At 39.5% G+C, this 16991-nt stretch overlaps 1 pseudogene; it reads right to left on the bottom strand.

Moving 5' to 3' along the window:
• Positions 1–4263: 4263 nt before the first annotated feature.
• On the bottom strand, positions 4264–12430 carry LOC123461516 (annotated as a pseudogene).
• Positions 12431–16991: the final 4561 nt, after the last annotated feature.

Raw genomic sequence — 16991 nt, 5'->3', positions numbered from 1 at the left:
GTCTCTTCTCCCTTTCTTCTAGTCAGACTTACTAAGGGTTTATCCATCTTGTTTATCCTTTCAAAGAACTAACTCTTTGTTTCATTGATTGTTTGGATTTTTTTTTTTTTTTTGGTTTCTATTTCATTAATTTCTGCCCTAATCTTTATTATTTCTTCCCATCTACTGATTTTTGCCTTGCCTTGTTCTTCTTTTTCCAAGGCCTTATGGAAAAGCACTTGTTTATTTTGTTGTGACCTTTCCAATTTCTTTTTTTTGCTTTTTCGAGGTAGGGCCTCCTCACTCTAGCTCAGGCTGACCTGGAATTCACTATGTAGTCTCAGGGTGGCCTTGAACTCACACTACCTCTGCCTCCCGAGTGCTGGGATTAAAGGCGGATGCCACCACACCCGGTTTCTAATTTCTTTTTTTTTTTAAATTTTTATTAGCATTTTCCATGATTATAAAAAATATCCCATGGTAATTCCTTCCCTCCCCCCCTCACTTTCCCCTTTGAAATTCCATTCTCTAATTTCTTTCTTTTTTTTCACAAAATAACTTTTAATACTTTGTGCCTGGTAGCAGCATCTTGCACTGTGACATTCCTATACATACATGAGCATTTTATCCAAGTACAAATGTTAAAAGCAAGAGTAACATAACCAATTGCCTATACAAAGGCAAATAGACACTGTACGCTATTTTTCTTCTTGAATCATTTTTGCTGCATAGTAAATTGCAATTACATGTCAGTATTATGTTACTGATTCATAGAATACCCTTTGAACTGAGGTATGGCAACTCCCTGTGAGAGAGCTTAACATGTAAACCTCAAATTTTTGAGTGAATTTTTTTTTTTTTTAGCTGACATGGATGGGAAAGACAAACAAAATCTAGCACTCAAGACCCTAGAACCTTATTTCTCTAAAAAAAAAATAATAATAATAATTAATAAACAGGATCCAGGCATGGTGGCACAGGCCTTTAATCCCACCACTCGGGAGGCAGAGGTAGGAGGATCACTGTGAGTTTGAGGCCACCTGAGATTACATGGTAAATTCCAGGTCAGCCTGATCTAGAGTGAAACTCTACCTAAAAAAATAAAAAATAAAGTAATTCTAAGCTATCATTTCTTTACTGGAGTGTTCTTTAACAGACAAAGATAATGTTAATACTGAAATGAAGCTATGTTTGTTATGGAATTGCGGATTAAAACAGTTATTTAAAAAAAAATCCACCAGGTAACTGCTCATTTACTTTACACCAAGTTGAGATCCTAATACACACATCTCAAATTTATAATTCAAGATTGTAGTTAATGGTTTCTGATTCACTTGAATTACCATTGTAATTAGACAGGAGCCTTATATTTTCTTACAAAGGACATGCTTAACATTTTGATACATTACTTCTAAACACATATTAAACACAAAATCCCCCTAAAATGAACAGTCTGCTCTACAAGTTAGGTGGTTAAAAGTTGGTATCAAAAGCTATCACACTTTTACCATTTCCACCATAGGATAAATTCAAATCAACGAAGTTAACTATCGTCTATACATCTAACAGATCTGAAGTTAAAAGGAACCAATTAGCCAAAATTGGATTAATACTGCCATTCCATCTTGAATATTTTCAGTATTTCATACTTTCAAAGTGGACAGTAATGAGGTTCCCTGTTTTAACACAATATCACTTTAGGTTTTGTATCTAGATTTCATACTTATGTTAAAACTGGGTGGTTTCCCATGCCATTCAAATCCTCTAGAAAATAAATCATGATTGGTCATGTTTATCACAACTATCACAAAACATTACTGGAAATAAGAGTCACAGAAATGGAGCCAACTAGAGTAAATAGGAAGAACTACTTCAACAGAAAGTGAAAGATCCAAGGAGAAACAAACTTGTGATAACAGACCTCGTGTTTTGTCCACAGCAGTAGTGTACTCAAAATGATGGCAGTCCCTAGTGTGAGACTGTCTTCAGTGTCTAGAGCTGGACAGGCACTTTAAGTGAGAACCTAAAAATGGCAGTGATTAGAAAAAGTGGAAAATTACCAGTTACAAATTGCTATCAATAACCTATTCTGTATTTTTGGTCAGAACATTACTGAGCATATGTATTTTTATGAAACTAACAAAACACCCACAAATAATTCCAGGTCAGCCTGAGCTACAGTGAAATCCTGCCTCCAAAAAAAATGAGTCTCATATTTAAATTTTTAATTTTCCTTTATGATTATTATTTTAAGCAGAATTTCTGCTTAAAGAAGTATCATAGATTATGATGTAACTGTAAGAGCTCTTTGCTGACCTGATAGTGATGTATATATAGGAAAGCTGTGCTATCTGGTTCTTTACCAGCTAGAACTTTTGAATGCTCAATGCAATCTTGACTCCACTAAACCACAACACCAATGTCCTAATCATACAACTAAGTACTGGCTAACAATGGGATTAACATTGCTGTATTTAGGGTAAGATAGGAAAAGGGATGGGAAATCAGAAAATGACTACCACATGAGCCAACAAGAATCAACTCTTAATACTCATTTTTACTCTCCCAGTACACCAGGTCAAAGAGCTTCCCTGTACTTTGCATCATAAGGAGGAAAGCAAAGCAAGTAACATGATGTAACAAGTTACTTTGCATAGTGCCTTTGGTAATAAGGAAATATATGGATATCATTCCCATCAGTAAAAGCTCGAGAGAGGACTGAGAAAAGTAAAATACAAAGGAGTTATGTTTGTGCTCCCCTAAAGTCATCAATACAAAAAGTTAAAAACACTCTCCTGTCTTCCCTCATATCATACTTAAAATAGTAAAAATGTTTTTCTTACAACATATATATATACATATATATATGAATATAAACATGGAAAACTAAAGACCCATAAAGTGACTTTGCTAATGCAAATTATGGGGGAAATTTGGATTAAAGAACTGATTGAAATGATAAAGCTACCCACACATTGTTTTCTCAATAAATGCATCTTCAAACAACAGCTTCTATCTAAGCTGGAACAACCTCACAGAATCATGAAGACAAAAGAAGTATATGTTCCATATTCCAAATATCTTAGTAATGTTTCTTAAAGCCTCACACATTCACTTTAAACTAATTTATGGTTAAAAAATCAAAACAAACTATAGAAAAAAATGTTAACTTGTTGGTGTTCTATATACTAATTTACAGGTCATGAGGATTTAATTCATTTATTAACAATGCAAGGCACTTTTCTTTTGTGAGGGCCTTCATTTTGGGAAAAAAATAGTGCTACACTGGTTATGTATTTAGAATCATTTTGGACTAATGCTAAAAAGGACCAGGCAATTCCGAAAGCAACATATTTGTCTTAAAAAAAAAAAAGTTATTTGAGAAATATAGCACTGTCCTTACTTTAAGCATTTAGTACTACCAAGTACAGCCATTTTCTCTGATCATTAAACTTTTTTCTCTTATAAATTAAGAAGCATTAATTGGATTAGTTGGATTTAGTAAAATTAGGAGAGTTGGCTAATGTCATGATTTAAAGATATTAAGGGCCAGTAAGTTTTAAAACATGGTAATTAAGTTACTAAATCATACTAAAAGTATAGCAGAGTCCTATGTTTCTGTAAGAGGCTCCATCATAAAATTGAACTGTAAAGTTGTTTTTAAAATGTAATTAATATACAGAACACAAGATGAAATTTTAGCAAACCTTAGGAAATTCTTTTGTTATAAATTACCCAAAATTTATAAACAAATCCCCCCTAACTTGCATTTTGTTTAATAGCTTTATATCATACAAATAAATTTCAAGTATGAAAAGTGCATTATTGCAATAATACCTCTTTGCAAGTCCAAAATTCTTGGTTTATAATAAAACTGTAAATTTTTTTTTTTTTTTTTTTGAGAGCGATAGACACAGAGAGAAAGACAGAGAGAGGGAGAGAGAGAGAATGGGCGTGCCAGGGCTTCCAGCCTCTGCAAACGAACTCCAGACGCGTGCGCCCCCTTGTGCATCTGGCTAACGTGGGACCTGGGGAACCGAGCCTTGAACCGGGGTCCTTAGGCTTCACAGGCAAGCGCTTAACCGCTAAGCCATCTCTCCAGCCCTAAAACTGTAAATTTTTTTTAAAGTCAAACCATCAGTGCTGTCTATTGTAGGAAGTCCAACAACATCTTCTTACAATGTTGCCCAACAAGTTGTACAGAAATGTCTAGAAGCAACATGTGATTAAAAAGAAACTACTTGTTTTTCTTGCCATTTTAATTAATATCTCTAGGATTTTTCTCCTTTCCAAAAAGAAATTCACACCCTCCGTAATATTCCTTCTAGGTCAGCCATTCTGTGCAGTTGCCACTTGCATATTTCCAAAATCATCTTCTTCTTCATGTGTTCTTTTCAAACTTCCTGTGGTACCAGGATGAACAGATAAGGACCTTTCCAATTGGAGTGGCGACATCATCTGTATTGTTAATTTTGCTAAGTAGATGGCTTCATATTCCTGAAGTTGGTGGACAAATCCAGCATTAGGATTAATACAAATTCTTCTTTCTTGGACGTAAGTAAATGCAGCTCTGTATTTCATCCCAAATGTTTCCATAATGTATGCAATAACAAAGGCAGCACTTCTGGAGATACCTGCATTTCCATGGATAAGAACTTTTCCTCCATTTTGTAAGCTTCCATCAATAAATTCTTTAGTCATAGGGAAAAAACGTATTATATTTTCAACTGGATTATTTGCAATATCCAAATATCTAAATATCTAAATAACTGTTGAAAGTTTGGTTTAATAAAGTTTGCTTAGATATTTTGTCGTATGCAAATTATATGAGTACTCCCATGTTTCTGGAGTATAGATAGCTTGCTTTTCGTAGCAGAAGAATATGGACCCAAGAACAATCCAGGTAAAACTTCTTGCATCTCTCGTCTCATAGGGCATGTCCATTCCTCGGCGCGGTCTTTGCGCTGTGGGAGCGAGGGGACCCCAGCCTCTCGTCGTCCACGGCCGGGAGCCGCGGGGCGGGTGACCGGCTGGCCGCTGGGTGGGCTGTGAGGGTTGAGGAAGCCCCACGCCGCCCGCCCCTGGGCTGCAGCCGCGGCAACCGGACGCCGGGCCGACAACAGGCGGCTGGCTCGCAACTAACACTCGCCCACCGAGGGTCCCGCGACTCCGCGGTGGCGGCGGCGGCGGCGACCGGGAAGAGGTGGGCAGGGGGCGCGGACACGGCCGTCTCCCTCCGCCGAGACCTCTATTCTCTAATTTCTTAATACAGGCACTTAGAGCTATAAATTTCCCTCTTAGGACTGCCTTCACTGTGTCCCAAAAGTTTTCATATGTTGTGTTCTCATTATCATTTGATTCTAGGAATTTTTTTATTTACTTCTTGATTTCTTCATTGACTCATTCATCATTTAGTAGTGTATTGTTTAGTTTCCATGGTTTTGTGTATGCTCTATAGCTTTTCTTGGTGTTGATTTGTAGTGTAATCCCATTGTGATCAGATAGAGTGAAAGGAATTATTTCTATTTTCCTGTATTTGTTAAGATGTGCTTTCTGTCCTAATATTATCTATTTTAGAGAATGTTCCATGTGCTGCTGAAAAGAATGTGTATTCTGCAGCCTTTTGAGTGAAATGTTCTGTAGATATCTGTTAGGTCCATTTGTTGTATGAACTCATTTAATTCAGATGCTTCTCTGTTTACTTTTTGCTGTCTTGACCTGTCAATTGATGAGAGTGGGATATTGAAGTCACCCACTATGACTGTATTTGGTATTGTCTGTGACCTTATTTTTAATAGTGTGTGTTTGATGAAATTAGGAGCCCCCATGTTGAGTGCATATATGTTTACAATTATAATATCCTGTTAGAGTGTTCCTTTAATCAATATAAAGTAACCTTATTTTTTCTTTGATTTTCGAAGTAGGGTCTCACTCTAGCTCAGGCTGACCTGGAATTCACTATGTAGTCTCAGGGTGGCTTTGAACTCACAGTGATGCTCCTACCTCTGTCTCCCAAGTGCTGGCATTAAAGGTGTTTGCCACCACACCTGGCTAAAGTCACCTTCTTTATCTTTCCTAACTAATGTTGATTTGAAGTCTACCCTGTTAGATAGTATGATAGAGTCTCCATCTTGTTTTCTAGGCCCATTTGCTTGAAATACTGTTTTCCATCCTTTTACCATAAGATAGTGTCCACCTTTTATGGAAAGTTGAGTTTTTTGGCAGCAACAAATAGAAGAATCCTGCTTTTGATCCCAGTCTGAAAGCCTGTGCCTTTTGGTTGGAGCATTTAGGCCATTGATATTGAGTTATTATTGAAAGGTGTGTATTCCTTCTTGCCATTCTTCTCATTTTGTAGTTCTACTGGTTTTTCCTTTACTCTTTTTTAGTAACTATTATTTGAGTATGGTTTACTTTTCCTCCTGTTTCCTTGTGTGTGGGCTTTTCTTTCTCTTCAGTATGAAGGATCCCTTCAAGTATTTTCCTATAGAGCTGGTTTAGTGGTCATATATTCCTGTAGTCTGTTTTTGTTGTGGAATATCCTTATTTTTCCATGAATTTGGTTGAATAGCTTTGCTGGATAAAGCAAACTGTTGACAGTTGTTATCTTTCAGAACTTGAAAAACATCATTCTTAAGCCCTTCTGGCTTTTTAAAAGCTTGTGTTGAATAGTCTGCTGTTATCCCTATGGGCTTGCCATTGTATGTGATTTGACTTTTCTCTTTGCTTTCAGTGAATTTCCTTTGGTTTGTGTGTTTTGTAGTTTAATTATATGACAGCAAGAGTTTCTTTCCTGATTTTGTCTGTTTGGCATTCTGTAGGCTTCCTGTACCTGTATTGACATCACTTTCCCTACTTGGGGGGAAGTTTTCTTCCATGCTTTTGTTGAAAATACCTGCTATTGCCAGGTATGGTGGTGCATGCCTTTAATCCCAGCACTTGGGAGGCAGAGGTAAGAGGCTTACCACAAGTTCAAAGCCACCCTGAGACTACATAGTGAATTCCAGGTCAGCCTCAGCTAGTGAGACCCTACTTCAAAAAAAAAAAACAAAAAAACCTGCTATGCCATTGGAGTGGAATGCTTTTCCTTATAGCATGCCCTGAATGCTTTTTTTTTTTTTTTTTTGAGGTATGATTTCACTCTAGCTCAGGCTGATCTGGAATTCACTATGTAGTCTCAGGGTGGCCTTGAACTCATGACAATCCTCCTACCTCTGCCTCCCAAGTGCTTGGATTGGATTGAAGGTTTGTTCCTCCATGCCCAGCTCCTGAATTCTTATATTTGATCTCTTCATAGTGTACTGAATGTTTTGACATTCCCATTCATGCCTTCCTATCAGTCTGTCTTTCTCTTTTTTGGACTCCATTAGCTCTGCTCTCTAGTCTTCTAGTTTAGACATTCTGTCTTCTCCTTGATCCATTCTACTGGTAAGACTTTCTACAGAGTTTTCTATTTGGTTTACTCTATTTTTATTTCTAGTGTTTCTGATTGGTATTTTTTCATTATTTCTATTTCCTTACTCATGTCTTGTGTTGACCTCCTTATTTCATTAAGTTGGTTTCCTGTGTTCTCCTTCAGGAATTTGTTTTCTCCTTTGATTCTTTGGTTTTCTTCATTGATTCCTTTGAACATAGATATAATCATTTTTTGAAATATTTGTCAGTCATTTCATTTCAACAGTCTCACTCTGATTTCTGATGGATTTATAATTTTTGGTGAGACTGTATTGTCTTGATTTTTTGTGTTTCTTGTATTATAATGTAGAGATTTTTGTATCTTGAGTTATTTTGATGCTTGAATTTTCTAATTATCTGCAGTATTCTTAGCCATGTAAATCCAACTTTTTATATCTTCAAAGTAGGAGTTTAAGGTGCCAGGTATAGGTCTTATACACCAAAAGAAACAGCAGAAGTGGCCCTAGGTGTTGAGTTTGCCTGATGTTCAAGTTTTCTTGGAAACTGATAGAGCAATTTACTGGCGAATTCTAAAATTCAACTAAGCAATATACACATTCAATCAAAACCAGAAGAATATTTATGCAAGAGTGAGGATTAAAACAAACAGATAATCTAATAAACCAAAGTCCCTAAGGTTGTATGCTGCCCCATACCCTTAATCCTGTCAACTGTCAGGTTGGAAATGGTCAGCCTGAGGCCAAGTTTGACACTGCTCTAGATAATGACAGAGGCCCTATAAGTCAGGAAGGGTCAAAGGCAACAATAGTCAGCACTAAAATACAGCTTATTTGAGATTGGTAAAGCCAACCAAGAATATGTAACGCATAACCTGCACTGAAATGGAAGGAGAGATTAGTACTTCCAGTGCAGGCCTATGTACCTGTCTTGTGTAAGTAGGCCTTGTTACCTTTTGGGATGGCTTACAGTCTCACCTATTCTGAGTGCCAACCTCGATCCCTCTCTGTTGTGCTATGGATCTTGTGTTCTGATCAGCTGTGCTGGATGCTATGAGGCTAGGGGTGGTGGTGAATGAGTTCTCCGGGGGCTCATTTCACTGGCAGTTGGGGGACAGGAGGCTGTGAAAGATGCCTGGAGTTGTACCAGAGCTGCTCAGCTGGCCCCAATTGTGTTCTCCTTCAGAGGCTTCTCAGCTGGTCTCTACTGTCTTCCACTTCAGGTTTCTTGACTTTGTGAGGAGGCTGATGTGAATGGAAAATCCCTCTACCTGGCTTTTGCTCCTGCATCTCTGCACCAGCCAGGTGGGCCAGTGTGTGGACTGGGGTCACCAGTGCCTTGGCGGGATTGTGACTGGTTTCCTTCTTTCTAGAATATCTAAGTCTGTCCTTCTCTGCTTCAGTTCTCACTGGATGAATCACTTCTTTGGGTTAAGGTGTTGTTTCTAGAAGGCCACTGTGAAATGCATGTGTGGTGGTTTGATTCAGGTGACCCCCATAAACTTAGGTGTTCTGAATTCTAGTCCCCAGCTGATGGCAATTTGGGAATTCATTCCTCCTGGAGGCAGTGTATTGTTGGGGGTGGGCTTGTAGGTGGTATAGCTGGCTTCCTCTTGCCAGTGTTTGACATATTCTCCTGTTGCTGTTATCCATCTGATGTTGGCCAGGAGGTGATGTCCACCCTCTGCTCCTGCCATTGTTTTCCTCTACCATCATGGAGATTCCCCTCAAGTCTATAAGCCAAGATAAACCCCCTTTTCCTCCATAAGCTGCTCTTGATCAGGTGTTTTCTGCCAGCAATGCAAGCCTGTCTGCAACAGCGTGTTACTGGGACTCAGGGTGGTGGTGATTCCTCAGTCCCTCAACTAAGATGGCAGCCAGTCCTGAGCCTTGACCACAGAGACTAGAACCTGTCTTTCTAACACATGAGACACCTTTCCACCTCATGGCCCTTGCACTTGCTGTTCCTTTGGCCTTAGATGTTCTTACCCAGACAGATGCATAACTATTGCCCTCTTTAGTTCTTTGGTCATATTTCTCCTTTCTTTTTTTTTTCCTTCTCTTTTCACAATCATATTTTTCCTTTCTTGTGAGCCCTTACCTGAAAATTCCATTAAAACTAACAAAGAGCTGGGCCTGGTGACATATACCTTTAATCCCAGCTCTAGGGAGACAGAGGTAGGAGAATCACCATGAGTTCAAAGCCAGCCTGGTACTACAGAATGAGTCCCATGTCAGCCTGGGCTAGAGTGAGACCCTACCTCAGAAAACAAACAAGCAAACTTAAAGATTTAAATGCTTATTTATATATTATTGGTTTTGACCTGCTTTTATGCTTTTAGAATTCTGTACAAAAATGTCTCCTGTTAATATGTCATCTTAAATACAAGTCTTACATTATGCCCTAGTGTTTAAAAAGAAAATGTTTTAATTTAAATAAAAAAGAAAACAAACAAGCAAACAAAAAACCTAATAAGCCATCACTAGTGTCTTAACACACCCTCTCCTTTGCTTTAGCTCTTGTTATATAACATTCTACAAGTCATATTTATCTACCTTATTTAGATCTGTCTCTCACTATATAATATATCACATGTGCAGAGACTGGTGTCTGTTATTTCTTTTGTGATTTTTACAGTGTTTGGAATACTTACTGATACATATCAGGTCCTCCGTAATTATTTATTGCATTTCTTTTTGTCCAGGGAGACTCATGAAGTCCCCATAACAATGTAGACCATTGCCAAAACACTTAATTACCTGCCAGAGCTAAAAGATAAGAACTTATTGTTAAACATACCACAGGCTGCAGTCAGAGGACATCAGAATATCATGTTGACACTGAAAGGGGAACTAGATCCCCCCTGGCTAGCCTTCATAGTGCCCTATGGGAGTCACTGGAGGACAACAGTCACCAACAGCATGAATAACCAGGGCATCTTACAGACTATGAAATCAACCAGCCAGACAAGAAGTATATACTTGTGCAATAGTGGTATGCAGCCTCTGCAGGTAACCAACTGTTCTCTGAGTGGACATGAGGCCCATTCAGTGGGAATGAACTCATATCTGGTCCTAGCAACCAAGTCAGAATCCCATGGGCTGGAAACTGAGACTTAAGAAAGAAGTAATCACTGCTCTCTGGAGAAGATGAGTGTCCTTGCACACCAAAACAAAACAAAACAAAACAAAACAAACAATCAAACAAAAAAATACTCTCAAATCACTTTGCATACCCCTTTTAATCCAAGCTGCTTTCACTCTTATTTGGAGAATCTGCTTTATTTTACAGATGGCAGAGAAAACAGAGGAGAACCAAGACCCCTATATAAGAAGATAGACATTTTCCCACCATGAGACTTTCCACATCTGCAAGAGCCCAGGAGAAATTGCAGAGGAAGTGGTGACATGAATATTGCTCTTACTGCTAGCCTGACAACCTGTTCCAGGGCAATAGTGACAGATACAGTGATCAATTAAAACCTATCAAAGCAGAAATCCAGAGGCTACAGAGAACTCAACACTAAATCAGACTGTCAAAAGGCCTTCCATCATTCAGGGAACATTGCGGAAGAGGGGGTGGAAAGATTATAAGCATCACAGAGTGAATAGGAATACCCTGAGGCATAGTCCTTACCCCTCTACCTTATTGGGACTGACTGAGGCCTTCATGACCTTGCAGTGGATACCACAACCCCACTGAGGAGGGCCCCCAGGGTAATGGGAGCTGGGGTGAGGAAATAAAATTTATGTAAAATAGAAAGTTAAATTTTAAAACTTTGTTTAAAAATTTACATTACTCCCAGCACCTTCCTTTGTCTCCCCTTTCCTATCCTTTCCACTGAACTTTCTCTTCTTTCCACCTATTCTCTCTTCTATTTTGATGGCTTCTTATTTTTATTTATCTATGTTTTGCCCTCCATCATCATCCATGACAACATGTTGATGGGCCCAATAGTATGCAGGTCTTGTGCAGGTAATGACAGCTGCTATGAAGTCATAAATGCAATGACCACTTTGTGTCTGGAAGATAGCATTCCAAAGCACTCCTCCCCTTCCTTTGGCTCTTGTATCTACCACCTCTTCCACAATTGTCTCCCATCCTTGGAGGGTGTGATAGAGATATCTCATTTGTGCTGAATACTCCACTGTCTCTTCTTGTCAGCACTTTGACAAGTTTGGAGTCTTTCCAGTGGTTATCTCCATCTGAAAAGAGAAACTTCTCTTACCAAAAGTGAGAGTCATTCTAGTGTGTGTGTGTGTGTGTGTGTGTGTGTGTGTGTGTGTGTGTGTATACATGTTTTGTTTTGATTCAGGTGTCCTCCATAAACTTAGGTGTTATGAATACTAGGTTCCCAGCTGATGGCAATTTAGGAATTAATGCCTCTTGGAGGCAATGTGTTGTTGGGGATGGGCTTATGAGTATTATATCCAGTTTATCCTTGCCAGTGTTTGGCACTGGCACTACTGTTATTGTCCATCTCATGTTGGCCAGGAGGTAATGTCCACCCTCTGTTCGTGCCATTGTTTTCCCTCACCATGATGTTTTGCCATCATGGAGCATCCCCTTGAGTCTGTAAGCCAAAATACACCCTTTTTTTTTTTTAACACAAGCTGCTCTTAGTTGTGTGTTTTCTGCCAGCAATTTGAACCTGACTGCAACAATGCATAAACATAAATATGTAGAGGGCAATTTGGTGGGCATAACATATCCATTTAGCCAAACAACAGTAATATTTTATTTACTGATACTTTTATACATTTATGTAATATATTTTGATAATATTTATCTCTCATTACCGTCTCTTGTCTCCTTCCCCCTGAACCTCTTTTTCTTCTCAACTAGTCCCATTTCTACTTTGATCTCTTTGATAGATGTAAGAGTGACCCACTGAGTTTAATTAAGGTTGTAAGCAAGAACATGGGCTGGGGGTTAATTACTGGGGCACAGGCAACTTACCAGTGGCTATGCCACTGAAGAAAATGTCTCCTCCTCCAGTAAACTGCCAGTAACTTCTCAAGGAGGGGTGGGGCCTCATGATGTTTCTAGAATTTTGTATCAATTTGGCATAAACATTTCACTGTTTCCATTGTACAATTTCTCCCTGAATTGGCAGGCTTTGTAATAGAAGTTATGCTGGTAAATGGTTTTGTGTTGTTACAGCTTGTTGAAAGTTGACTCTGGGAGTGGGGTAAGCCCCCACTGCAGACTCAAGCATGCTTATAGCTCAAGGGTTGAAAACATCATTCCCTTAAGAACAGCTGAAAGGTAAAACATTTTCCAGACTGTGGGGTTCCCCTCTCCCTGCAATATTCAGACTGGAACAGAGGTCATTATTATTTGTCCCATGGTATAAAAGTGTCTGTGGTGGGAACTTATAACTAGAAGTCTCACTGGATGAGAAGGTCTCTGCCCTGGATTGATTGGTGACTCCAACTGATTGCTGCAGGGCTGCTCCCATCATTTCTGCTGCATGTGCTGAGTGCTGATCTGACGTCCTGGCATTTGCCTGCAGTTTGCCATCTGCTTCTTCCATCTCTCAGAAGGGCTCCTCCAGTCAGTTCTGCTGGGTGTGGCTCAGTGTCCAATTTGGCGTTCAGTGCTTTGTCTGATGCTTGCATTTCTTCATTTACTTTTTCTTGCTATATCCCTAATAAACACACTCATTTGAAATCAAAAGTATAACTATTGTGGACCTTTTTTTTTTTTTTCCTAGACAAAATAGCCTGGTACTAAATGACAGAAGTGTTTAGATGAATCACAATCCTGGTATGAATGCTTCATTCCTCTTTGGTTAGGAGAACCTAATCCCTAAGTGACTAAGAGAGAAAGAAATAGAACACCTAAAGCCCCCCAATGTGCAAAGTCACAGGTTCCACGTTTACTTAGAAGTCAATTGTTTGGACATCCTGAATTTATTTTAAGGACACCCTTGGGTACAGCTAGCTAACCTCAGGGAGGCCTGAGAAGGCTGGAAGGGGCCAGAACCTGGAACCAGATCTGCTCCCTGGGAAAGACTAGGCCTGGAAGGACAGGAACAGGTGAGCATTCCATGTATTCAATGGAGATGTCCTGAAGCGGGGGAGCAGGAAGCAGGTAGCATTACAGAAGGCCCAGAGGAGGCAGGTGACCCATTGGGAAGTACACTTCAGCAGCTGGCATGATATTTAGGAGATAAGTTTATCAAATATGCCATTAAGATATACAAAGGTGAGTTGGAGAGATGGCTTGGCAATTTAGGCACTTAGTTGCAAGGCATAAAGACCTGGGTTCAATTCCCTAGTACCCATGTAAAGCATGCACGGAGAGGCATATTCAACTGGAGTTTGTTTGCAGTGACAGAATGCCCCAGCATGCCCTCCAACCCTGCTTACAAATAAATAAAAATATTTTTTTTGAGGCAAGCCCAACAGACTGGCTTTGTTTTTTTATAATGTGAGAGAGCAAGAGTGAGTGAGAGAGAAGAGAACTGCACATCAGGGGCTCCAACCACTGTATTCGAACTCCAGATGTGTGTGCCACATTGTGCACATGTGCAAACTTGCATGCTTGCATCACCTTGTGTATCTGGCTTATGTGGGATCTGAAGAGTCAAACATGAGTCCTTAGGCTTTTCAGGCAAGCACCTTAGCCACTAAGCCATCTCTCCAGCCCAGTAAAAATATTTTTAATAAAAGATATACAAAGGCAATCTGGGTGTGGTAATACATGCCTGTAATCCCAGAACTTTGGAGATGGAGGCAGGTGGATCAGAAATTCAAGGTCATCCTTAGCTACATAGCAAGTTCCAGATCAGACTGGGATACCTGAGACTCTGTCTCTGCCTATGTTCTCTCTCTCTCTCTGTCTCCCTCTCTCCTTCCCACACACATGAGATACAGAATAGAGAAACTACTTGCAAATCATATATCTGACACTCCAAATTTCCCGTTTCTATATGTATGGGAGCATGTATGTGTATATGTATGTAGAAAACCAGTAGGAAAATGAGAAAAATACTTCAATAACCATTTTAAAAAGACAAAATCCAATGACCATATGACAATATTCTCCACGTCATGTGTAACCCATCAAATTATAGCCACAGTGAGAGTTCACTGAGCATCATCAAAATGGGTAATATGAAAAACATTGGCAGAAGTGAGGGCTGAAGCTCTGTGACAGGGTTTGCTTAGCACACATGAGACCCTGGGTTTGATCCCATTACTGATAGTGGGGGGAAAATACCTAGCACAATCAAATGTTGACAAGAATGGGGAACAGTTACAATTCTAATATACTTCTGGTAGAAGTGCAATTTGGTACAGACACTTTATAAAATCATTCCTCCATAATCGCTTAAATTCTCAGTATGCTAGACTGAGCAGAGATGTACACATTGTGTGCAACCAAAAGGCGAGCCCAAGAAGATCCAAAGCAATGTCAGAAGTAACAGCTTAGCTGGAAGCAGCCCACATCTCAACCACAGAGGATGGGTGTATGAGCTGGGAATGGCCACTGCTATAGTCGGCTTCATGTTGCTGGGATGCACATCCAAACCAGGCAGTTTCCAAACCAGGCACAGTTTCCAAACCAGGCACAGTTTAGGGGAGGAAGGGATTTATTTCAACCTTACAGGTTCAGGGAGAAGTTCCATCAATGGTGGAAGAAGCTGCTTCCATAACTCCAAGCAGAGAGAAACAACAAAACAGCCAGCAAAAATCAAAAGTAGCAAGCAGCAGGGACCCTGAGCTCAAACTTCTCTGTGTGCTTTTGGACTGGAATTTAGGTGTGCCCCCAAATGTACCTTACATTTGGATCTCAGGATCCACCCCCAGTGACACCCCTCTATACTGTAATAGGACTGGCTCGTCAAGCATTAGTGTGAACAGTAGGTACCAGGTACAAAAGAAGACACCTGACATGATTATATACATATGAAGGTCAAAAGCAGTCAAAATTACAGTATCATAAAGGAACTAACTTGTGCAGCAGGGATATGTATTTACTCAGAAGGAACAGGAAGTTTCTGGGATCATGCAATGTTCTGTTTCTTTTTCTTTTGTTATTCTGTGTGTATGAGGTGTATATGTGTTCATGTGTTTAAGTGTGGGTGTGTACATGCCACAGTGTGTGCATGTGGAGGCAAGAGGACAACTTCAGACCATCAGTCCATGCCTTTTACCTTACCGTGTTGTTCACTACTCCATGGTTACTCAGACAGCCTGCTCTGCAAGCTGTGGGGAAATTCTCCTTTCTCCACCTTCCTTCTCTCTCTGGCACACTGCAATTACAGCAGCTCAGGATAGTTCTCGGCTTTTAAATGGGTTCTGGGAAAGAACACAATTACTTGCACTTATGTGGCAAGCCATCTCCCAAGACCAGTGTTCCATTTGTTGAATTAGGTGTAAGGGCCCAGGTATGTTCATTTTGTGAACAATTTTGGAGTCTTGAACTGTACATTTCTGCACATGAAGTCCATGTTGGTATAGCACATATTTTTCAAAATCTGAAGAGAGAGAAGGCATAAGGCCAGCATCAGGCAGCTGGTTAAAGTTGCTAGCAACCTTGCCTTTGTTGCTGTTGCAGGGTGTTTTTTTTTTTCAAGAAAGGGTCTCATTCTAGCCCAGGCTGACCTGGAACCCATTCTAGAGTGTAGCCCCGGACTACCTTGAACTCATATTGATCATCTTAAATTCTGGGATTAAAGATGTGTGCCACCATTCCCAAAAGGCTTGCCTTTAAAAGAAATTTTTAATCAAGACACTTAGAAGAAATATTTCAAGTTAGCCTTTAAATCTTTTGTCAAATTTATTTTTTAATATTTTATTTCTTTATTTGAGGGAGAGAGAGAGAGAATGGACACTCCAGGGCCTCTAGCCACTGCAAACAAACTCCAGATGCATGTGCAAACATGTGCATCTGGTTTACGTAGGTTCTGGGGAATCAAACCCAGGTCCTTAGACTTCACAAGCAAGCACCTGTTAAGTTATGCTTAGTTATGCTAAATTTTGCTAAGCCATCTCTCCATCCCCTTTTGTCAAATTTCTAGAAAAGTTCCATTTCTCTACATTGTATTTATTTTTTGTTTTGTTTTGTTTTTCAAGGTAAGGTCTCATACTAGCCGACACTAACCTAGAGATCACTCTGTAGTCCCAGGCTAACACTGAATTCATTACAATCCTCCTACTTCTGTTTCTCAACTGCTGTGGTTAAAGGCATGCACCACCAGGCCTGGCTCTGCACTGTATTTCTATGATACAGACAAAGATGATTATGGATGTTTACCAAGGCCCCATTACATAATTATTAGAAGAAATTATTAGATTGATTTGTGATGGAATCAGTTTAATTATTAAAATATTGTATCAAGGACTGCAGAGATTGCTCAGTACTTAAGGCACTTGCCTGTAAAGCCTAATGACCTGGGTTTGCTTCCCCAGTACCCATATAAAACCAGGTGTACAAAGTGGCGCATGCATCTGGAGTTTGTTTACAGTGGCTACAAGCCCTGACAGCCCCTCTCTTTCTGTTTCTCACCTTGCAAATAAATAAATAAATAAATAATATATTTTTAAAAAATCTTTTACCAATAGCATTTAAGTAAAAATAACAGTTAT

The sequence above is a fragment of the Jaculus jaculus genome, chromosome 6 (assembly GCF_020740685.1).
Source record: "Jaculus jaculus isolate mJacJac1 chromosome 6, mJacJac1.mat.Y.cur, whole genome shotgun sequence".
Taxonomy (NCBI): Eukaryota; Metazoa; Chordata; class Mammalia; order Rodentia; family Dipodidae; genus Jaculus; species Jaculus jaculus.
The sequence above is the reverse complement of the archived record's forward strand: the minus strand, read 5'-3'. Positions and strand labels throughout refer to the sequence as shown.